Genomic DNA, 24849 nt, shown 5'->3' on the forward strand with positions numbered 1-24849 from the left:
TCAGTCTTCTCAAAACCTACTTTTGTCCCTTTCTCATCTTGTTGAATTTCTCAAATCTTCCAATATTTCATAACCCTATAGAAATTGTTAACACCAAGCGGTCTGCTTTCATTTCGAAATAGTAGAAAATAAAATCCTGTTAAAAAGACACTCTTTCCATCCTACATCGTCAATTTACTGTTGGAAAAAATTGGATAATTATGGAGAATAAAAGGTGTCCTTAAGGATATTTTGTCACACCGTGATAAATGAAATTAGGCGTATCTCTCAGGATTCAACAAGCTCTTCAAGTATAACTAGGAGCAGAAACAACAAAGATTAAGAAAATAAAACCCAACACTGAAAAATATATATATAGCAAAAGTTTTTATTCTTAGTTTTTTCCTCACCCTTGAAAATAAAAATAACTTGGGAATCTATATATATATATATATATATATATAAATAATTGAGGGGCATTGACCCGGTGATGTGGCAGCCTCTTTAACGAGAATACACATTTTCCTAATTTCTCAATTTTTTGACTTTCATTCATGTTTTCACAGTTTACGCTTAGGTGCTATATGCCTTCCGGGAAATGAAAGAGTGCGTCCTTTCAAAGTTAAAGCATCTACATGCATATTAATTAAGAGTAGTTGCCTATGGGGAAGTGAAAGAATGTGTCCGTTCAAGTGTCTCTTGATAAATTGAAGACTACTAAATGTGAACCCAATTTGGCTTTCTCTTCCTTTTCCAGTGCCAATTCTTCGTTTTACTTCCTTTATCCGCTGATTCAATTGTAAACTTGCAGCCATCATTCTGAAGATGCTCCAAGAAAGTCAAGCATCAACCCAATCCATTTTGAAGGTAATTAACAATATTTTATTCCATTCATTGACAATTATAGAATACAGACCATAATTTATGCACTAGATTTTTGTTTGCGTTATTGTAAATAATTTAAATCGGTCTCATCTTTTTATGAGGAAAAGAGAGAAAATATAACAGTTTACTATATAGCATTTAATTATTTTTAATTTTAGGATTTAATACAATTAGTTTTGCTTCCTTCTTTTGTTAAAGTATATTTTGTTAACTGATTTTTTGTTTAATTTTTCCTTTATAATGTTCTGCTTTGAGAATTAGTGAAATGCATGAACAACTACTGTGAGGCAACAATCATTTTTTTAATTATAGTATTTACACAAGATTAGTTTTGATTATTTTTCTTTTTTTAAGTTTGTAACTAATATTTTATAAACCTGAGTGGTATGTAAATACTTTCTGGTTTTTATTCCTTAATGAGTGTGTCGTTTTCTTTAATATAATGTTGTAGTTACTCAATAAGATAAGCATCTCAATGAATGCATTTTTAGAATAATACAGTATTTATTTTTTAACTTTAATTTGAGTTTATAAACAAAGGTTCAATTAACAAATAAATAAATATTATTTATTATTTTCTAATTTCTGATTGAAAGAAAATTTATCGATATATAGACTAGACTATTAGTATATAACAAAATTAAAGGTTCACTTTCACGTTCATAAAGAAGAAAAATAAGGAGAGAGAGAAGGAATATTTGACCATTCCGGCATTTTTTGTCCCTCAATAAATATATTGTTGTTTGATTCAAATTTTAATTCCATTTACAATTATAGTTATTTGTACAATTATCGTTTACAAGAGAGAATGTAAGAGTTTGGCCTCTTGGTTTTCTCAATCATAATATTCTATTCTCAATTTTATAGTTATCTTATATACTAGAAATATATGTACCCTCCAAGAACATGAATACAACACAAAGGTTTTCAAATTATGTTGCAATGACAAGATGCGGTAGTCTTTCCTAATGATTATTTGATGCTAATAAAAAACTTTGTATTTCATTTATATGATCTTCTAATATAGAACTAATAAATTTAAATGTTTTTATTTGTGTAATTAGTAGCTTTAAAATGAAATTTATGCAATTTTAATTTTAATTTGATTTTTTTATTTTTTGAATCTCCTTAAATCTTTGTTAATTATATAAATAATTTTCTTGGTAATGTATAATAAACTATATATAGCATTGCATATACGTATTTGCTCTAAATAAATAAATTTATGAACTAACATGTGAATTAACCCAATATGTATTGTTTAAAAGTATTTTCTTTCTCACAGAAAAAAAAAAAGAAAGGGATAATATAAGTTCATTATTAGTCTGCTGATCTCTTTGTAAATACGTTGATGTATAGCGTGAGCGCGAGTGATTTTACTAGTTTATAGATAAGAACAACCATCTCATCAGATGGCTAGCTAAAATGCTCCAACGTATAGCATTAAAAACTAAAGAATTAATAAGAATAGATGTTACAAAACACAGCTTAACGTTTTGTAACTTCCAAAGCCATTGAAGGCTATTACTAACGGATAATGATAATTTGAACAAGAATTCAAAAGCCATTAATAGCTAATCAAAGATGGTTTGGTATGAATGTTAATAAAAGGTCAGTTATAATATTATAATAATGGCTATTAATCATGGGTAGTAAATGATAATGAATATGTTATATTTTATTTTTGAGATATAAGAATTATCTTCTAACAATCCCCTACATATCACAAAAATAATTCTAATGAATATAACGAAATAAGAAGTTTCGCTGCGTTTTCACAAATGAGCATAATTGTCACGACCCGAAATTTCCACCTTCGGACTGTGATGGCGCCTAACATTTCATTTGCTAGGCAAGCCAACGTTAGAATAATATTATCCATTTTAAAATAATTTTTAAATATATTAATAACAAGAAAACAAACGGTGTATAAATACCATCCCAGAATTGGTGTCACAAGTGCACGAGCTTCTAGAATAAATACAAATAAAGGTCTGAATAAAGTAAAGCTGTGTAGAAATAAGCACACAGCCAAATTAAAATAGATGGGGACTTCAGAACTGCGGACGCCGTGCAGTTATACCTCAAGTCTCCTCTGGTCGCTGAAATCCGAGCAACTCTATGGTACGCCGTTGGAACCAACTCCAAAATCTGCACAAGAAGTGCAGAGTGTAGTATCAGTACAACCGACCCCATGTACTGGTAAGTGCTGAGCCTAATCTCGACGAAGTAGTGGCGAGGCTAAGGCGGTTCACTTACATTAACTTATACACAATATTAGTAACAACAACCATAATAGGAATAAATCAGGCAATTCATTTATAATAATTGAAGGCAACTCAGCAGTCATAACCAATTATCATTTCCATTATTTCTGTTGCAGCGTGCAACCCGCTCTCACAATATATCCACATTCAGTTATGTTGCGGCGTGCAACCCGCTCCTCCAACATATTCATTTTAATCAAGTCTGTTGCGGCGTGCAACCCGATCCTCCAATATTAACTTTTTAACAAGTCTGTTGTGGCGTGCAACCCGATCCTCCAATATTAACTTTTTAACAAGTCTGTTGCGGCGTGCAACCCGATCCTCCAATATTGACTTTTAATAAGTCTGTTGCGGCGTGCAACCCGATCCTCCAATATTGACTTTTAATAAGTCTGTTGCGGCGTGCAACCCGATCCTCCAATCATTATAATCAATCATGTTGCGGCGTGCAACCCGCTCCTCCAACATTTTCATTTACCAATTCTTATAGAAAAAAATTTCCCAATAAATATAACAATTAATATAAAATTACAAGACAACAAGCATACAATAATTATGGTTTAATTATAAAGCAAACAATAACAAATAGCAAATTATTATAGAAATCAGGGAGCAAATAGGCAGTTTAATATTTAATATGCTAAATGTCAAATAACAATTAAGGCACATAATTCAAATAGCATGTAACAGTTAATGCAGAAATTCAAGAATTTATATTTTCAAAGAATAAGTGAGAAATAATTATTATAATAATTAATTTATGATTAAAAATAATTTATGATTTTTCAAGTAAGCAGACAAACAATTAATTTGACGACGTATAGACACTCGTCACCTCGCCTATACGTCGTTTACATGCAATTCACATAACAAACAATTTAAGGGTTCTATTCCCTCAAGTCCTGGTTAACCCCGACACTTACCTCGCTTTGCAAATTTCAATCAATTATTCAACCACAGCTTTTCCTTTTAAATTTGTCTCCGAAAGCTTTAAATCTATTCACAAATAATTCAATATATTCAATACTAATCATAGGAATTAATTCCATATGAATTTACAAATTTTTTGGATAAAAATCCGAAATTTATTAAAATATTCGGCAGTGGGACCCACGTCTCAAATTTTGGAAAAACTTGCGAAATCCGAACACCCGTTCCGATACGAGTTCAACCATACCAAATTTGTCCAATTCCGATATCAAATGGACCTTCAAATCTTAAATTTTCCTTTTTGGCAAGTTTTACAAAAATTCCAATTTCTTCCATCTAAATTCGAAATAAATGATGAATATAGATATGGATTTGTGAAATATAATCACTTTATGATAAAGAATACTTATCTAGTTCAAAGTCGTGAAAATCTCCCTTGAAATCGCCCAAATCCGAGACTTAAAACTCAAAAATGAGTAAAAATAGTTAAGACCCGATTTTATGTATTCTGCCCAGCATTTTCGCATCTGCGGTGCCTGGGCTTGCACATGCGAGCTCGCATCTGCGAAAAGGGGCTGCCAGGCGAGTTCCGCATCTGCTGACAAAATGTCGCACCTGTGACGTCCGCTTCTGCGCACAAGGGCCACACCCGCGAAGGCCACATCTGCGATGGAAGTCTCGCTTCTGCGAGCTTGCACCTACGGTCAAAATTTCGCAGGTGCGATTACACCAGAACTCAAAATTTCAGATTTTGCTTAAGTCCAATTCTTGTTCCGATTTCGATCTGTTTCATTCTCGGAGTACTCGGGACCCCGCTCGAATATACCAACAAGTCCCGTAACATAATACGAACTGACTCGGGGACTAAAATCACGTTAAACAATACTAAAATTACAATTCACACCCCGATTCAAACTTTGAGTTTTAAACTTTCAATTTGCAAATCTCATGCCAAAACATATTAAATGAATCCGGAATGACTTCAAATTTGGCACACAAGTCATAAATAACATAACGGAGCTGTTCAAATTTCCAGAATCGGATTCCGGCTCCGATATCAAAAAGTCAACCCCGTGGTCAAACTTGGAATATTTAGCCTTAAAATTGCTAGTTTCGTTAAATGGTCATAACTTGAGTTAGGGACCTCTAAATTAAATTCCGGGCATACGCCCAAGTCCCAAATCACGATACGGAACTACCGGAACTGTCAAAACACTGATCCGGGTCCGTTTGCTAAAAATGTTGACCAAAGTCAACTCACTTGAATTTTAAAGCTATATTTCATATTTTATTCCATTTTTCACATAAAAACTTTTCGGAAAATTTTACGGACTGCGCACGTAAGTCGAGGAATAATAAATAATACTTTTCGAGGTCTTAGAACACAGAATTACTTATTAAATTTAAAGATGACATTTTGGGTCATCATATTCTCCACCTCTAAAACAAACATTCGTCCTCGAACGGAGTTAGAAAAAGTACCTGAGCTGGAGAAAAGGTGTGGATATTTACTCCGCATGTTCGACTCGGACTCCCAGGTAGATGCCTCTACCGGCTGACCTCTCCATTGTACCCGAGCTGAAGGATAACTCTTTGACCTCAACTGTCGGACCTGCCGGGCTAGAATAGCCACCGGCTCCTCCTCGTAAGTCAAATCTTTGTCCAATTGGATTGAGCTGAAATCTAACACATGGGACGGATCACCATGATATTTTCGGAGCATAGACACATGGAACACCGGATGAACCGCTGATAAACTAGGTGGTAATGCAAGCCTGCAGGCTACTTACCCACCCTTTCAAGAATTTCATAGGGCCCGATATACCTAGGGCTCAACTTGCCCTTCTTTCCGAACCTCATTACACCTTTCATAGGTGAAACCCAGAGCAATATCCTTTCTCCGACCATGAATGAAATATCACAAACTTTACGGTCGGCATAACTCTTTTGCCTAGACTGAGCTGTGCAAAGTCGATCCTGAATAATCTTTACCTTATCCAAGGCATCCTGTACCAAATCGGTACCCAACAACCGAGCCTCTCCCGGTTCAAACCAACCAACTGGCGATCGGCATCGCCTTCCATATAATGCCTTATATGGAGCCATCTGAATGCTCGACTGGTAGCTATTATTATAAGCAAACTCCGTAAGTGGCAAGAATTGATCCTAAGAACCTCCAAAGTCTATAACACAAGCGCGGAGCATATCTTCCAATATCTGAATAGTGCGCTCTGACTGTCCGTCTGTCTGTGGATGAAATGCTGTACTCAACTCCACCTGCGTGCCTAACTCACGCTGTACAGCCCTCCAGAAATGTGAGGTAAACTGCGTACCTTGATCTGAAATAATAGACACTGGCACACCGTGAAGGCGGACAATCTCACGAATATAAATTTCAGCTAACCTTTCTGAAGAATAGGTAACTGCCACTAGAATGAAATGTGCTGACTTGGTCAGCCTGTCCACAGTGACCCAAACTGCGTCAAATTTTCTCTGAGTCCGTGGGAGCCCAACAACAAAATCCATAGTGATACGCTCCCACTTCCACTCAGGAATTTCTAACTTCTGAAGCAAACCACCAGACCTCTGATGCTCGTACTTAACTTGCTGACAATTCAAACACCGAGCTACGTATGCAACTATATCCTTTTTCATTCTTCTCCACCAATAATGTTGCCGCAAATCTTGATACATTTTAGCGGTATCTGGATGAATAGAATACCTGGAAATGTGTGTTTCTTTAAGAATTAATTCACGAAGCCCATCCACATTTGGCACACAAATACGACCCTGCATTGGTAGAACTCCATCTTCCCCCACAACAACCTGTTTGGCATCACCGTGCCGCACCGTGTCCTTAAGGACAAGTAAGTGAGGATCATCATACTGCCTCTCTCTGATGCACTCATATAAAGAAGACCGAGCGATTGTACAAGCTAGAACTCGACTGGGTTCTAAAACATCTAACCTCACGAACTGATTAGCCAAAGTTTGAACATCTGCAGCTAATGGCCTCTCACCAACCGTAATATACGCAAGACTGCCCATACTCACAGCCTTTCTACTCAAAGCATCGGCCACCACATTGGCCTTTCCGGAATGATACAAAATGGTGATATCATAGTCTTTAAACAACTCTATCCATCTTCTTTGCCTCAAATTAAGATCTTTTTATTTGAACAGACACTGAAGGCTACGATGATCAGTAAATACCTCACACGAGACACCATAGAGGTAATGCCTCTAAATCTTCAGCGCATGAACAATGGCTGCCAATTCTAGGTCATGAACAAGATGATTCTTCTCGTGAACTTTTAACTGACGCGACGCATATGCAATTACCTTTCCATCTTGCATTAATACTGCACCAACCGAATGTGAGATGTGTCACAATATAACGTATACGATCCTGAGCCTGTGGGTAATACCAATACTGGCGCCGTAGTCAAAGCGGTCTTGAGCTTCTAAAAGTTCAACTCACACTCCTCTGACCATCTGAATGGAACACCCTTCTGGGGTTAGTCTGGTCAATGTGCTTGCTATAGATGAAAACCCTTCCACGAACTGACGATAATAACCTACCAAACCCAGGAAACTCCGGATCTCTGTAACCGAAGTAGGTCTAGGCCAACTCTGAATAGCCTCAATCTTCTTAGGATCCACCTTTATGCCTTCTACCGATACAACATGTCCTAAAAAGGCAACCGAGTCTAACCAAAACTCACATTTTAAAAATTTGGCATATAACTGATTATTCTTCAAGGTGTGAAGCATACTTTGAAGATGCTGCTCATGCTCCTCTCGACTGCTGGAGTAAATCAAGATATCATCAATGAATACAACCACAAAAGAAAATCCAAAAAAGGCTTGAACACCCGATTCATCAAATCCATAAATGCTGTTGGAGCATTTGTCAACCCAAATGACATCACTAGGAACTTGTAATGCCCATACCGAGTCCGAAAAGCTGTCTTAGGGACATCAGATGCCCTAATCTTCAACTGATGGTAACCAGATCTCAAATCAATTTTCAAAAATACCTTGGCACCCTGAAGCTGATCAAATAAGTCATCAATTCTTGGCAGCGGATATTTGTTTTTGATAGTGGCCTTGTTCAACTGCCAATAGTCTATACACATCCGCATCGAGCTATCTTTCTTCTTTACAAATAATACTGGTGCACCCCAGGGCGAGACACTGGGTCTATTGAATCCCTGATCAAGCAAGTCTTGCAACTGCTCTTTTAATTCTTTCAACTCTGGCAGGGCCATACGGTATGGTGGAATAGAAATGGGCTGAGTGGCCGGAGCCAAATCAATACAGAAGTCAATATCTCTGTCGGGTGGCATCCCCGGCAGATCTGCAGGAAATACTTCCAAAAATTCACGAACAACTGGTACTGAGTCCATAGAAGGGACATCCGCACTGGGATCACGAATATAAGCCAAATAGGCTAGACATCCTTTCTCTACCATACGCCGAGCTTTCATATAAGAAATAACCCTGCTGGCAGAATGGCCAGGAGTTCCTTTCCACTCTAATCGAGGTAACCCCGGCATAGCTAGGGTCACTGTCTTAGCATGACAGTCCAATATAGCATGATAAGGAGACAACCAATCCATACCCAAGATGACATCAAAATCTACCATATGAATGAGTAGAAGATCCACACTAGTTTCAAGATTACCAATTATAACCACACACGAACGGTAGACATGATCTACTACCACAGAGTCTCCCACCGGTGTAGATACACACATAGAAGCACTTAGAGAATCACAAAGCACAACTAAATATGAAGCAAAATAGGAGGACACATAGGAATAAGTAGATCCTGGATCAAATAAAACTGAAGCATCTCTATGGCAAACTGGAATAATACCTATGATCACAACATTAGATGACTCGGCCTCAGGCCTAGCTAGAAAAGCATAAAATCGGGGCTGGGCCCCACCACTCCGAACTACATCTCTGGGACGGCCTCTAACTGGCTGGCCTCCACCTCTAATGGTCTGACCTCCACCTCTAATGGCCTGACCTCTACCTCTAATGGCCTGACCTCCACCTCTAATTGCCTGACCCCTACCTCTAGCTGGCTGAGCAGGCGGTGAAGCAACCGGTGCCGGTATGATGGCACGAGAATCTTGCTGAGATCTGTTACTCGTCAATCTAGGGCAATACCTCCTGATATGACCAATGTTCCCACACTCATAACACCCATCCTGATGCCGTGGCTGCTGAAGTTGAAGCTGACCCAGATGGGCCGGATAACCACTGTAGTAACTCTGGAGTGGTGGTGCACTGATAAGAGCTGAATGTGCACTAAATACTAGCTGCCCAGAGTAAGGCATAATAGGACCGTGACTCCCTGAAGCACCGGGAGATACATGAAGTGCTGAACGAAACGGTCTGGGAGGATGACCCTACCAAAATTACCCCGGCTTCCAGATAAGGCACCACTATAACCACCGAACTGACGAGGCCTCTTATCGAACCTCTGCGCTCTTTCCTGTGCAAGAACCATCTCGATCCTCCTTGCGACATTAGCAGCCACCTGAAAAGAAATCTCACTTCCGGTCTCCTTGGCCATCTGAAGTCTGATAGGGTGAATGAGTCCCTCAATGAACCTCCTCACTCTCTCTCCCTCCGTAGGTAGTAAAAGGAGAGCATGACGGGCCAAATCCACAAAACGGGACTCATACTGAGTAACAGTCATACTGCCCTGCTGTAGACGCTCGAATTGCTTGTGGAATTCCTCTCTTCGTGTGATAGGGAGGAACTTCTCCAGAAATAGCTGAGAGAACTGCTCCCAGGTAAGTGCAGGCGATCCGACTGGTCGGGTCAATGTGTAATCTCTCCACCACCTCTTGGCGGAACCCGTCATCTAGAATACATCAAAATCAACTCTATTGGTCTCAACTATACCCATATTTCGCAGCACCTCATGGCAGCGTTCAAGATAATCCTGTGGGTCCTCAGAAGGTGTACCACTGAAGTGAACTTGAAAGAGCTTAGTGAACTTATCCAGTCTCAATAAGGCCTCCAAAGACATGGCGGGCCTATCACCGGTCTGTGCTGCAACAACTGGCTGAACTACCCCATCTGGCGGGGCGGCTGGAGCCTAATTCTGGGGAGCCATCTGCTCCGGGGCGGGAGTAGTGGGAGTTTGTGCTCCTCTCCCAGCCTGTGAGATGGATGGTGCCACTGGAAATATACCATTCTGGGCCACACCCTCCATAAGACTCACTAATCGGACTAGAGCGTCCTAAAGCACTGGAGTGGCTATGAATCCTTCCGGGACCTGAACTGGTCCAACTGGTACATTTTGAACTGGGACTTCCTCCTGAAGGTCTATTTGAGGTTCTTCAACCGGTGCAGTTGCTCGAGCTCTGGACTGAGCTCTACCTCGGCCTCTGCCTCGGCCTCTAGCACAACCTCGGCCTCGACCTCTACCCCTTGCCATAGTTGCCACCGGGGGTTCTGGTCCCTGTCCATCGGTAGAAGTTTTACGCGTTCTCACCATCTGCGAGAGAATAAGAGTACAGTGGTTCAATCATCGATGATAGAATAAAATTACACGACAAAATAAGAAAGAAGTGATATTGTTCCTAAACTTTATAGCCTCTGAGAGATAAGTACAGACGTCTCCGTACCGATCCTTCAGACTCTACTAAGCTTGCTCGTGACTCGTGAGACCTATGTAACCTAGGGCTCTGATACCAACTGTCACGACCCAAAATTCCCACCTTCGGACCGTGATGGCGCCTAACATTTCACTTGCTAGGCAAGCCAATGTTAGAATAATATTATCCATTTTAAAACAATTTTTAAATGTATTAATAACAAGAAAATAAACGCGGAAGCAATTCTGAATTAATCCATAATAATAACGGTGTCTAAATACCATGCCAGAATTGGTGTCACAAGTGCACGAGCTTCTAAAATAAATACAAATAAAGGTTTGAATAAAGTAAAGCTGTCTGAAAATAAACACACAACCAAATTAAAATAGACGGGGACTTCAGAACTGCGGACGCCATGCAAGTATACCTCAAGTCTCCTCTGGTCGCTGAAATCCGAGCAAGTCTATGGTACGCCGCTAGGACTAACTCCAAAATCTGCATAAGAAGTGCAGAGTGTAGTATCAGTACAACCGACCCCATGTACTGGTAAATGCTGAACCTAACCTCGACGAAGTAGTGACGAGACTAAGGCGGTTCACTTACATTAACATGTACGCAATATTAGTAACAACAACAATAATAGGAATAAATCAGGTAATTCATTTATAATAATTGAAGGTAACTCAGCAGTCATAACCAATTATCATTTTTATTATTTCTGTTTCAGCGTGCAACCCGCTCTCATAATATATCCACATTCAGTTCTGTTGCAGCATGCAAACCGCTCCTCCAGCATATTCATTTTAATCAAGTCTGTTGCGGCGTGCAACCCGATCCTCCAATATTAACTTTTTAACAAGTCTGTTGCGGCGTGCAACCCGATCCTCCAATATTAACTTTTTAACAAGTCTGTTGCGGCGTGCAACCCGATCCTCCAATATTGACTTTTAATAAATCTGTTGCGGCGTGCAACCCGATCCTCCAATATTGACTTTTAATAAGTCTGTTGCGGCGTGCAACCCAATCCTCCAATATTGACTTTTAATAAGTCTATTGCGGCGTGCAACCCGATCCTCCAATATATTCATTATAATCAATCATGTTGCGGCGTGCAACCCGCTCCTCCAACATTTTCATTTACCAATTCTTATAGATGAAAATTTTCTAATAAATGTAACAATTAATATAAAATTATAAGACAACAAGCATACAATAATTATGGTTTAATTATGAAGCAAACAATGACAAATAGCAAATTATTATGGAAATCAGGGAGCAAATAGGCAGTTTAATATTTAATACGCTAAATGTCAAATAACAATTAAGGCACATAATTCAAATAGCATGTAACAGTTAATGCAGAAATTGAAGAATTTATATTTGCAAAGAATAAGTGAGAAACAATTATTATAATAATTAATTTATGATTAAAAATAATTTATGATTTTTCAAGTAAGCAGGCAAACAATTAATCTGACGACGTATAGACACTCGTCACCTCGCCTATACGTCGTTTACATGCAATTCACATAACAAACAATTTAAGGGTTCTATTCTCTCAAGTCAAGGTTAACCCCAACACTTACCTCGCTTTGCAAATTCCAATCAATTATTCAACTACAACTTTTCTTTTAAATTTACCTCCGAAAGCTTCAAATCTATTCATAAATAATTTAATATATTCAATACTAATCATAGGAATTAATTCCATATAAATTTATAAATTTCCCGGATAAAAATCTAAAATATATTAAAATATTCGGCAGTGGGACCCACGTCTCAAATCCCAGAAAAACTTGTGAAATTCAAACACCCGTTCCGATACGAGTTCAACCATACCAAATTTTCCAATTTCGATATCAAATGGACCTTCAAATCTTAAATTTTCGTTTTTGGAAAGTTTTACAAAAATTTCAATTTCTTCCATCCAAATTCAAAATAAATGATGAATATAGACATGGATTTGTGAAATATAATCACTTTATGATAAAGAACACTTACCCAATTCAAAGTCGTGAAAATCCCCCTTGAAATCGCCCAAATCCGAGACTTAAAACTCAAAATGAGTAAAAATGGCTAAGACCCGATTTTATGTATTTTGCCCAGCATTTTCGCATCTGCGGTTCCTGGGCTCGCACATGCGAGCTCGCATCTGCGAGAAAAATCTCGCATCTGCGAAAAGGGGCTGCCAGGCGAGTTCCGCATCTGCGGACAAAATGTCGCACCTGCGACGTCCGCTTCTGCGCACAAGGGCCACACCTGCGAAGGCCGCATCTGCGATGGAAGTCTCGCTTCTGCGGTCAAAATTCCGCAGGTGCAATTACACCAGAACTCAAAATTTCAGATTTTGCTTAAGTCCAATTCTTGTTCCGATTTCGATCCGTTTCATTCTCGGGGTACTCGGGACCCCGTTCGAATATACCAACAAGTCCCCTAACATAATACGAATTGACTCGGGGTCTAAAATCACGTCAAACAACACTGAAATTACAATTCACACCCCAATTCGAACTTTGAGTTTTAAACTTTCAATTTGCAAATCTCGTGCCAAAACATATTAAATGAATCCGGAATGACTTCAAATTTGGCACACAAGTCATAAATGACATAACAGAGCTGTTCGAATTTTCAGAATCGGATTCCGGCTCCGATATCAAAAAGTCAACCCCGTGGTCAAACTTGGAATATTTAGCCTTAAAATTGCTAGTTCCGTTAAATGGTCATAACTTGAGCTAGGGACCTCTAAATTGAATTCTGGGCATACGCCCAAGCCCCAAATCACGATACGGAACTACCAGAACTGTTAAAATACTGATCTGGGTCCATTTGCTAAAAATATTGACCAAAGTCAACTCACTTGAATTTTAAAGCTATATTTCATATTTTATTCTATTTTTCACATGAAAACTTTTCGAAAAATTTTACGGACTGTGCGCGCAAGTCGAGGAATAATAAATTATACTTTTTGAGGTCTTAGAACACAGAATTACTTATTAAATTTAAAGATGACATTTTGGGTCATCACAATAATGCATCGAATCTAGTGTCTCTTGGACTATGAACCAGACCTAGATAAAATAAAATAAAACTTACAGAACAATTGGTGAAGTTCAAAACTTTTATGAACCAAGAATTATTTTGTATGTTTAGTGTCTTATCTATCACATTATATCCGCACACACTATTTGTTGTTTATCGCGGTTTTGCACTAATAGGTCATGCGCGCGCCTGATTTTCATGAGTGCTATAGAAATTTTGCCACAAATTTCATAGGAGCGACCCCACTCCACACTCATATAGGTTCATCCATCAAGTGTATTCTGCAACACAATACACTACCTATAAAAGGCTATGGATTATTGGATTAAGAGTTTAATAACTCAGCCTCACAGTCCTTATAGTCTTGCAGTATACACACACACACCATAGGCAGAGGCATAATTTGATAGTGCGTATTTGATCAACTAATGACTTATTATTACCCATATGAACATATTTCATGGGATCTCCAATCACATAGGTTGGGTTACCATCACTGTTGATATATCTCAAATTGGCGAAAGTCTCAACCCCTCGATGTTTCACTTATAAGTCAAAGGATTGGCCAAATCCTCTTTTGACTACACATAATATGTATAAAAATTTCTGTCTAAGCAATTGCTTTATCACATTATGTCTCAAGAGAATGTGCCTACTCTTCCCATTGAAAGATTTATTTTCTTACAATGGCTATTGCGCCTTGGCAATCACAATTCATCGACACAATTATCGGTTTAATTACTAATGGAACATTGCACATTGGCAATCATAATTCATCGACACAAATATTGTCGGTTTAATTTCTAGTGAAATACTCACCAAGAGGTTGCTTAATCAGCCTCATTGCCATGCAATTTCAATATCGTAACATCCCACCAAAAGGTGATCACACAATCACTAATGAATTTTTCACATCTGAATCAGAGATTCACTATCATCATTGTATCCTTCTAATACAATGAAAAATTCACATACATAATACTAACTCATAGTATATTTCGAGTAAGGCATAAAATCATCTCAATTGAAATAAAACTTGACTTCTATACAAGTGCCTTTTGAAACATCTTTCAACACATACAAGAATTTATTTTCGTGACTCAAATAAAACTAGTTATGTTATATTTGAATAAATGTAGATTCATCAAAATTCAAGAGCTTAAAAAGCTGTTAAATATATTGTGAGATGCTTTAGCAAATATATGTAAAACATTCAAATATGATGAGAGGGATTTACAAAATCTAATACATTAATCATCATCTTCCCCTCCATAAAAAAGATCTGTCAAATTTTATTTGGCATGAATGATTATCATGTATAGTAAATTATTCATTCTTTCATTCTCATAAAATTAGCAAAGAACTTATACGATTTGGCTATAGAAATTAATTGTGCTTTTATTTATAACACTCCAAATTCAAAACTCAAATTTGTTGAAATTGAAGAATCAATTTAAACCCACTATCTTAGAGCTATCAAGATTTTCAAAACTGGATAACAATAAAAGTCTACATTTATGTAGGCTTAGGCGCATTCAAATACTAGAAAAAAACGTACCTTAATTTTGTGGTGCATTTTGATCTTCATAACGCGGTAGTGTACGAAATTGAAATAACAACTTGCCAAGAGTGCATGCCAAAGTATAACCAGCAACACCGATATATTATACCAATATAATAGTAATAATAATAAAATTTGTTCATCTATCATCTATCTCTCGAGATTCCAGAATTAATATTCTCCATAGCATCGTGGAAAAATATCCTTAAGATTGTTGGAACAAATTGGATGATTATGGAGAATAAAAGGTTTAGCTTGAGGCATGTCAAGGACACTGTCCTTAAGGATATTTCGCCACACCGTGATAAATAAAATTAGGCATATCCCCCAGGATTCAACAAGCTCTTCTAGTATAACTAGGAGTAGAAACAACAAAGATTAACAAAATAAAACCTAACACTGAAAAATATATATATATATAGCAAAAGTTTTTATTCTTAATTTTTTCCTCACCCTTGAAACTAAAAAGAACTTGAGAATTTATAGATAAGAACAACCATCTCATCAGATGGCTAGCTAAAATGCTCCAACGTATAGCATTAAAAACTAAAGAATTAATAAGTATAGATGTTACAAAACACAGCTTAACGTTTTGTTACTTCCAAAGCCATTGAAGGCTATTACTAACGGATAATGATAATTTGAACAAGAATTCGCCATTAATAGCTAATCAAAGATGGTTTGGTATGAATGTTCATAAAAGGCCAGTTATAATATTATAAATATGGCTATTAATCATGGGTAGTAAATGATAATGAATATGTTATATTTTATTTTTGAGATGTAAGAATTATCTTTTATAAGCACAAATGGTGAAAATAAAGTTCACGACCTTACTTGAACAAGATCTGTTCTATAGTCTCGTCTCCACTGTATCCTTGAGTTCTAAGGAGACGAGAAATCAAGTCTGGTTGATGGAGACATGGTCATTGGACTAGACGGCCCTCGAGTTATGGTGCCGTAGATGATCGTTCTCAGCCTCTAACAATGGGTGTTGGGATATTTTTTTCTGCTCTTGGTTTTCTTCATTTCTGTTACTTGAAGCTGAGCTTAAGTCGTCCCAAAAAACTGCTTCAACCCTACATTTACTTGAAGAACCTTTTGGAGAAACAAGTCTCCGCATAAACTAAGCAATACTCAATGGTATGTAATTTCTAAATTCTGATTTAGACAAGACACCTCTACCAAAAGTATTTGTTATTTTGGATTAAAAATAGGAAAAAAAAACACAATGCTAGATTATTATAAAAATTGCAATTTCAAATCTCGCTTTCTCCTTAGGGGTCGTTTGGTACGAAGGATAAGGTGGGATAATATAATGACCCAACCGGTCATTTTTAACTTTTAGAATTTCGTTATCTAAAATAAAATTTTTCATAGGTGCTTGTAATGATTTATGACTTGCGGGGATGGTTGGTTCGGGATTTTGGAAGTGTTTGAGGTAAAACCAGAACACTTGGTTCCTTAAGTTGGCCTTAAAATGCTAAGTTTGACTTCGATCAACTTTTTGTGAAAACGACCCTGGAATAGAATTTTGATGATTCCAACAGCTCTGCATGGTGATTTTGGACTTAGCAGCGTGTTCGAAATTTTATTTGGAAGTCCGTAGTTAAATTAGGCATGAAATGGCTAAAAACAAGAACTTAACTTTGAAAGTTTGACCGATGAGTTGACTTTTTGATACCGGAGTCGGAATCCAGTTCCAAAAATTTTCATAACTCCGTTATGTAATTTATGACTTGTGTGTAAAATTTGAGGTCAATCGGAGTTGATTTGATAGGTTCCGGCATTGAATATTGAAGTTGAAAACTCTTAGTTTCATTAAGCTTGAATTGGGGTATGATTCATGGTTTTAATGTTATTTGATGTGATTTAGAGGTTCGACTAAGTTCGTATGATGTTTTAGGGCTTGTTGGTATATTTGGTTGAGGTCCCGAGGGCCTTGGGTGAGTTTCGGATGGTTAACAGATCAAAAATTTGAGTTAAAAAGCTCTTCTGTTGGACATTATGGGCTGCGATCGAGCCCAGATATTGAGCCAGATATCGAGCCCAGGTATCGAGCCCAGGGTTGACGAGGTACAGGCTCGAGCGAGTGTATCGAAGCCATGATCGAAGGTCCAACTCGAGGGCCATGATCGAAGGTCCAGCTCGAGGGCCATGATCGAAGGCAAGGCTCGAGGGCCAGGATCGAGACCCAAGATCGAGGGTCACAATCGAAGGATCAAGCTCGATGCCATGATTGAGGCTATGATCGAACGTCCAACCTCGATACCCTGATCGAGGCCATGACCGAGGTCCAGGCTCGAGCCTGTGATCGAAGTCGCGATCGAAGGCAAGGCTCAAGGGCATGATCGAAGGTATGGCTCGAGGGCTAGGATCGAGACCCAAGCTCGATGCCCTGATCGAAGGCCCAACCTCGATGCCCTGATTGAAGGCACATGTTCGATGCCGCGATCGAGGCCCAGTTCGAGGACCAGTTCCGAAGGCTGGTGGGCAGTTTTATAAAAAGAGGACATTCGTCCCATTTGCCATTTTTGACGAACTTGAGTTTGAGCAGAGACGACTTTTGGCAGATTTTCAAGGGAAAAACATTAGGGTAAGTGATTCTAACTCGGATTTGGTCTACATATACAAGTGTATCATTGTTTTTCACAATTTAATTAGTGTTTTGAGATTTGAGATTTGGAAAAGTTTAGAAATCTCATAGAAACAAAATTTTGAGATTTCAGTATCGATTCGAAGTCGGAATTGAGTGAAACTGGTATGGTTGGACTCGTAATTGAATGAGTTATCGGATTTCATAACTTTTGCCGGATTCCGAGATGTGGGCCCCGCGGACGAATTTTTAATTAATTTCGGGATTTTTATTTAAAATATAGTATTTCCTTATAGAATTTATTTCCTATAATTTTTAGTGATTGTATCAAATTATTTTGGGTAGATTCGAGCCAGACAGAGTTGGATAATCGTGGAAAAGGCAAAATTGTTGATTAAATTGGAGCAAGACGAGGTAAGTCTCTTGTCTAATCTTGTGAGGGGAAAATTACCTCATAGGTGATTAAGATTAAATAATTATTGCTAATTGTGGGGGCTACGTATGCACGAGGTGACGAGAGTCCATGCGTAGCTACTATTAATGCTAAAGTCCGGGTAGTTTAGGACTCAAAACATGTATTACTTGTGTAAATTGTATTCTTTGATTAATTAATATTAATTGATATACATGAATATATTGTGAATTGTTTGATAAAGATATTAAATGATGGAAATCTCATAGGCTTGATTTCTATTTAAATCAATTAATTATCAAAAGAAATTGTTCTCCTCCCAAATTTATCTTATAATAAACATACTGTCCTTCCGGAGGCACATAAGAAAATGTCCTCCTTTCTTGTGGAGCGGGCCGAACGCCTCGGCAGGATAGATGCATCTATGGATCGCGCCGCACGTCCCTCGGCAGTGTACACGACACTCTGGATCGGGCCGTACGTCCTCGGCAGAAATCGTGCTTAATAATAATAATTACACGATACTTTAATAATTTATTTCAGCTTGTGAAGCTAAGTAATAAATTGAAAAATCCTTGGAATTTAATGAATTATTATACTTGCTTGTTTAGGAATTAATGGTTACTCCTGTAAATGAGATTTAATTGATAAATTAGAATTTATTTGAATTGAAGGAATTTAATTAATATATTGAGAATTGTTACATTTGAAGGAATTTGATTATTTCCGCTGATTAAATAAATTATTTATAAATTCTGTAAATCATGTTGATTTGAATATCCTAATTTTATTTCAATAATTATTGACCCATAGTGAGTGTCAAAGTCGGCCATCTCGTCTCTACCACTTCGAGATTAGGCTTGATACTTACTGGGTACACGTTGTTTACGTACTCATACTACATTTGTTGCACTTTTTGTGCAGGATCTGAGATAGGTACTAGTGGAGGACCTATCATCACATACCCACGTTATCCCGAGGCATAGTGGTGAGCTGCCTTTCTGAGCTGTTCTACAGCTACCAGAGTCTCTTCTTATATTTATATTCTGTCTATTTCATTTCAGACAGTATTTGGAGTTTTGTATAATCTACTAGATGCTCATGCACTTGTGACACCGGGTCTTGGCACACACACATTGGTAGAAATTGGTATTTTATTATTTTCTTTGAATAAAAGTTTAACCAATGTACGTATGACTTATTAGTTGGCTTGCTTAGCTGTAGTTGTGGGCGCCATCATGACCTATAGGTGAAATTGGGTCGTGACAACATGGTATCAGAGCACTAGGTTCACGTAGGTCTCACAAGTTATGAGCAGATCTAATAGAGTCTTGCGGATCGGTACGGAGACGTCTGTACTTATCTTCGAGAGGCTATATGGTGTTAGGAAACTACCTTTCTTCATATTCTATCGTGCAATTGATGTAGTACTAAATATTCATCTCTTATTCTATCACAGATGGTGAGAACACGCTCTAATGAGATTCCAGACCAGGGAAGAGCTACTCCTCCAGTTGCTAGAGGCCGAGGCAGAGGCAGAGGGAGGGCTCCAGCCCGTGGTAGAGGGCGAGGACGTCCCAGGACTATTCTGATTATGCCGCCAGTGGATCCAGCAGAGAATCCCATTATTGAGGAGCAGGGTGAGGTGCCTGTAGTATAGCCAGCTCCGGTGGACTTCACATCTCCACCGGGATTTCAGGATGTCATGGGCCGTATGCTGCGATTCATGGATAATATGACTCAGGCCGGTTTATTTCCGGCAGACCCAGCCACATCTCAGGCGGGCGGGGGAGCACAGACCCTTACTGCGCAGGTTCATGGATAAGCAACTGCTGTATATCAGACCCAGGGTGCACTACCCGTGGGTGGAGTCCAGCTAGTGGCAGCAGCTACACCTGAGCCCAGGCCAGCTGTAGCCGTGAATCCTCAGAAACTATTGGACAGATGGACTAGACCACATCCTCCTGTCTTCGGGGGTGAGCGACATGAGGATCCACATGATTTCATTGATCATTGCAAGGATAGACTGTACAACATGAGGATATTGGAATCCCATGGGGTTGATTTCGCTATTTTTCAGCTAGAGGGTAGAGCCCGTAGATGGTGGCAGTCTTATGCTCTTGGCAGACCAACAGATTCTCCTCCCATGACTTGGGACAGGTTCACCCGTATCTTCTTGGACAGGTATATTCCACCCTCCCAGAGGGAAGAGTTGCGGTTTCAGTTTGAGCAGCTCCAGCAGGGTCAGATGTCAGTGACCGATTATGAGGCGAGGTTTTCTGAATTATCTCGCCATGCACTAATGATGCTCCCTATTGAGGCCGAGAGAGTGCAAAGGTTTGTAGCCGGTTTACATACTGGTATTCAGGCCACTATGGCTCGAGATGTTGAGATGGGTACTTCTTATGAGCGAGTTGTGGAGATAGCCCGGAGGATTGAGGGTGTACGTCAGCGAAGCCGAGAGCAGATTATGAGAGATAAGCGGTTCCCCTGGAGAGTTCAGAGGTGCTCCGTCCGGGGGAAGAGGTCAGTTCATGAGGGGACAGTCCAGCAGACCCCCATATCCAGCACCACCACCTCCTTGAGGTGCTCCAGTGTGACCTTATATCAGTGCTATCCCAGAGAGTTCTTACCGCCCACCAACTATTCAGGGTCCTCCCAGTGGGTATTCAGGTCCCCAGGGCCAGACACTTAGTCAGCAGCCCATCGCACCGAAGAGTTGTTACGAGTGCGGGGATCCCAGTCACATGTGGAGGTTTTGCCCCAGGCTTCGGGGTAGACCAGTACATCAGGGTCATCAACCTATGCTTACCGGACCAGTTGCTCCACCAGTAGTCCGACCACCCAGAGGTGGAGGACAGGTGGGTAGGGGCCGTCCTAGAGGTGGAGGTCAGCCAGGCGGAGGCCAGACAGTTGGTGCTCCAGCTCGGTTCTATGCTTTTCCGACTAGACCAGATACAGAGGCCTCAGATGCTGTGATTACAGGTATTATTTCTGTTTGTGGCAAAGGTGCCTCAGTATTATTTGATCCAGGATCTACGTATTCGTATGTGTCATCTCTATTTGCTCCATTTCTGGGTGTTTCTCGTGAGTCCTTGAGTACTCCTGTGTACGTGTCCACTCCTGTGGGAGATTCTGTTGTTGTGAATTGGATCTACCGGTCCTGTATTATTACATTCTGTGGTTATGAAACTAGAGCAGATCTCATATTGCCTGAGATGACCAATTTTGAAATTATTCTGGGTATGGACTGGTTATCTCCATATCATGCTATTCTAGATTGTCATGCCAAGACTGTTATGTTGGCTATTCCAGCATTGCCTAAGCTGGAGTGGAAGGGTTCACATGTTAGTTCATTTAATTGAGTTATTTCTTTTATAAAGGCTCAACACATGGTTGAGAAGGGTTGTTTGGCTTATCTAGCCTATGTTCGGGATACTAATGCAGAGACTCCGGCTATTGATTCAGTGCCTGTAGTTCGGGAGTTCCCCGATGTATTTCCATCAGATCTTCCAGGTATACCACCTGATCGTGATATTAATTTCTTTATTGACTTGGCTTCAGATACCTACCCTATATCTATCCCACCGTATCGCATGGCTCCGAAAGAATTGAAAGGACAGCTTGAAGAGTTACTAGACAAAGGACTTGTCAGACCGAGTGTATCGCCTTGGGGTGCACCAGTATTATTTGTGAAAAAGAAGGATGGAACAATGCGGATGTATATTGATTATCGCCAATTAAACAAAGTCACTATTAAGAACAAGTACCCGTTGTCGCGTATTGATGATCTATTTGACCAGTTGCAGGGTGCTAGGGTATTCTCTAAGATCGACTTGAGGTCGGGGTACCATCAGTTGAAGATTCGGGATTCGGATGTTCGAAGACTGCTTTCCGTACTAGATATGGTCATTATGAATTTCTGGTAATGTCTTTTCGTTTAACTAATGCCCCGACAGCGTTTATGGATCTGATGAACAAGGTATTCATGCCATATATTGATTTGTTTGTCATTGTCTTCATTGATGACATATTAATCTATTCGCACAGTAAGGAGGAACATGAGCAGCATATGAGATTAGTGCTTCAGACATTGCGGGAACAAAAGCTATATGCTAAGTTCTCTAAATGTGAGTTCTGGCTTGAGTCTGTAGCATTTTTGGGACATATTGTATCGGGCGAAGGTATTAAAGTTGATCCCAAAAAGATTGAGGCAGTTCAGAATTGGCATCGTCCCACTTCGGCGACTGAGATCAGGAGTTTTCTGGGTTTGGCAGGTTATTATCGTCGGTTCGTGGAAAGTTTTTCATCTATTGCAGCACCTTTGACCAAATTAACCTAGAAGGGTTCCCCATTCCGATGGTCCGATGATTGTGAAGTGAGCTTTTAGAAGCTCAAGACATCATTGACTACAACACCAGTGTTAGTGTTGCCTTCCGGTTCGGGGATATATACAGTGTATTACGATGCTTCACGTGTTGGCTTGGGTTGTGTATTGATGCAGGAAGGGCAATTTATTGCATATGCTTCACGTCAGCTGAATCCCCACAAAAAGAATTATCCGGTACATGATTTGGAGTTAGCTGCGATTGTTCACGCTCTTAAGATTTGGAGGCATTCTCTTTATGGCGTGTCTTGTGAAGTTTACACTGATCATCGCAGCTTGTAGCATTTGTTCAAGTAGAGGGACCTAAATTTGAGACAGCGCAGATGGCTGGAGTTACTAAAAGATTATGATATTACTATCTTGTATCATCCGGGCAAAGCAAATGTGGTTGCTGATGCCTTGAGCAGAAAGGCGGAGAGTATGGGTAGTTTGGCTTTCATTTCAGTAGAGGAAAGGCCATTAGCCTCAGATATTCAGTCCTTGGCTAATAGACTTGTGAGGCTGGACATTTCAGAGCCCAGCCGAGTTCTTGCATGTGTTGTGGCCCAATCTTCACTATTGGAGCAGATCAAGGCTCGCCAGTATGATGACCCACACCTGGTGGTTTTTCGTGAAACGGTACTACGAAGTGATACCAAGGAAGTTACTATTAGAGCAGATGGTGTTCTGCGACTCCAGGATCATCTATGTGTTCCTAATGTGGATGGGCTGAGGAAAAAGATCATGGAAGAGGCACACTGTTCTCGATATTCTATTCATCCAGGTGCTACTAAGATGTATCGTGACTTGAGGCAACATTATTGGTGGTGACGAATGAAAAAGGACATAGTTGAGTATGTAGCTCGGTGTCTAAATTGCCAGCAAGTTAAATATGAGCACCAGAGGCCAGGTGGCCTACTCCAGCAGATGACCATACCAGAGTGGAAATGGGAACGAATTACTATGGATTTTGTAGTTGGGTTGCCGCGGACCTTGAGGAAGTTTGATGCAGTTTGGGTGATTGTTGATAGGTTGACTAAGTCGGCACATTTTATTCCTATTGTGACTACGTATACTTCAGAGAGGTTGGCCCAGATTTATATTCAGGAGATAGTTCAGTTTCACGGTGTGCCAATTTCCATCATATCAGATAGAGGCCCTCAGTTTACTTCACATTTCTGGAGAGCAGTACAGAGTGAGTTGGGGACCTGTGTAGAGCTCAGCACAGCCTTTCATCCGCAGACCAATGGACAGTCAGAGAGGACAATTCAGATTTTGGAGGATATGCTCAGGGCATGTGTGATTGACTTTGGAGGTCAGTGGGATCGTTTCCTGCCTTTGGCCGAGTTTGCTTATAATAACAGTTACCAATCCAGCATCGAGATGGCTCGATTTGAGGCTTTATATGGTCGGCGATGTCGTTCACCTATCGGATGGTTAGAGCCAGGTGAGGCTGAGTTATATGGTACTGATTTGGTAATGGATGCCTTGGAAAAGGTAAAGTTGATTCAGGAGCGACTTCATACAGCACAGTCTAGACAAAAGAGTTACGCGGATCAGAAAGTGCGTGATATATCATTTATGATAGGTGAAAAAGTTCTCTTGAAGGTTTCACCGATGAAGGGAATTTTGAGATTTGGGAAGAAGGGCAAGTTGAGCCCAAGGTTTATAGGCCCATTTGAGGTGTTGAAACGAGTTGGGGAGGTTGCTTATGAGCTTGCATTGCCTCCCAGCCTATCGGGAGTTCATCCGGTTTTTCACGTATCTATGCTCCGGAAGTATCATGCCGACCTATCACATATGTTAGACTTCAGCACAGTTCAACTAGATAATAGCTTGGGTTATGAAGAGGAGCCAATTGACATTGTTGATAAACAGGTTCGCCAGTTGATATCCAAGAGGATTTCTGCAGTAAAAGTCTAGTGGAGGGGCCAACCTGTCGGGGAAGCGACTTGGGAGGCCGAGGAAGATATACAGAGCAGATATCCACACTTATTCAGCACTCCAGGTACAATTCTAAACCCGTTCGAAGACGAACGTTTGTTTAAGAGGTGAAGAATGTAATGACCCAACAGGTCATTTTTAACTTTTAGAACCCCGTTCTCTAAAATAAAACTTCCTTTAGGTGCTTGTAATGATTTATGACTTGCGGGGATGGTTGGTTCGGGATTTGGAAGTGTTTGAGGTGAAA

This window comes from Nicotiana tomentosiformis, chromosome 2 (assembly GCF_000390325.3).
Source record: "Nicotiana tomentosiformis chromosome 2, ASM39032v3, whole genome shotgun sequence".
NCBI classification, from domain to species: Eukaryota; Viridiplantae; Streptophyta; class Magnoliopsida; order Solanales; family Solanaceae; genus Nicotiana; species Nicotiana tomentosiformis.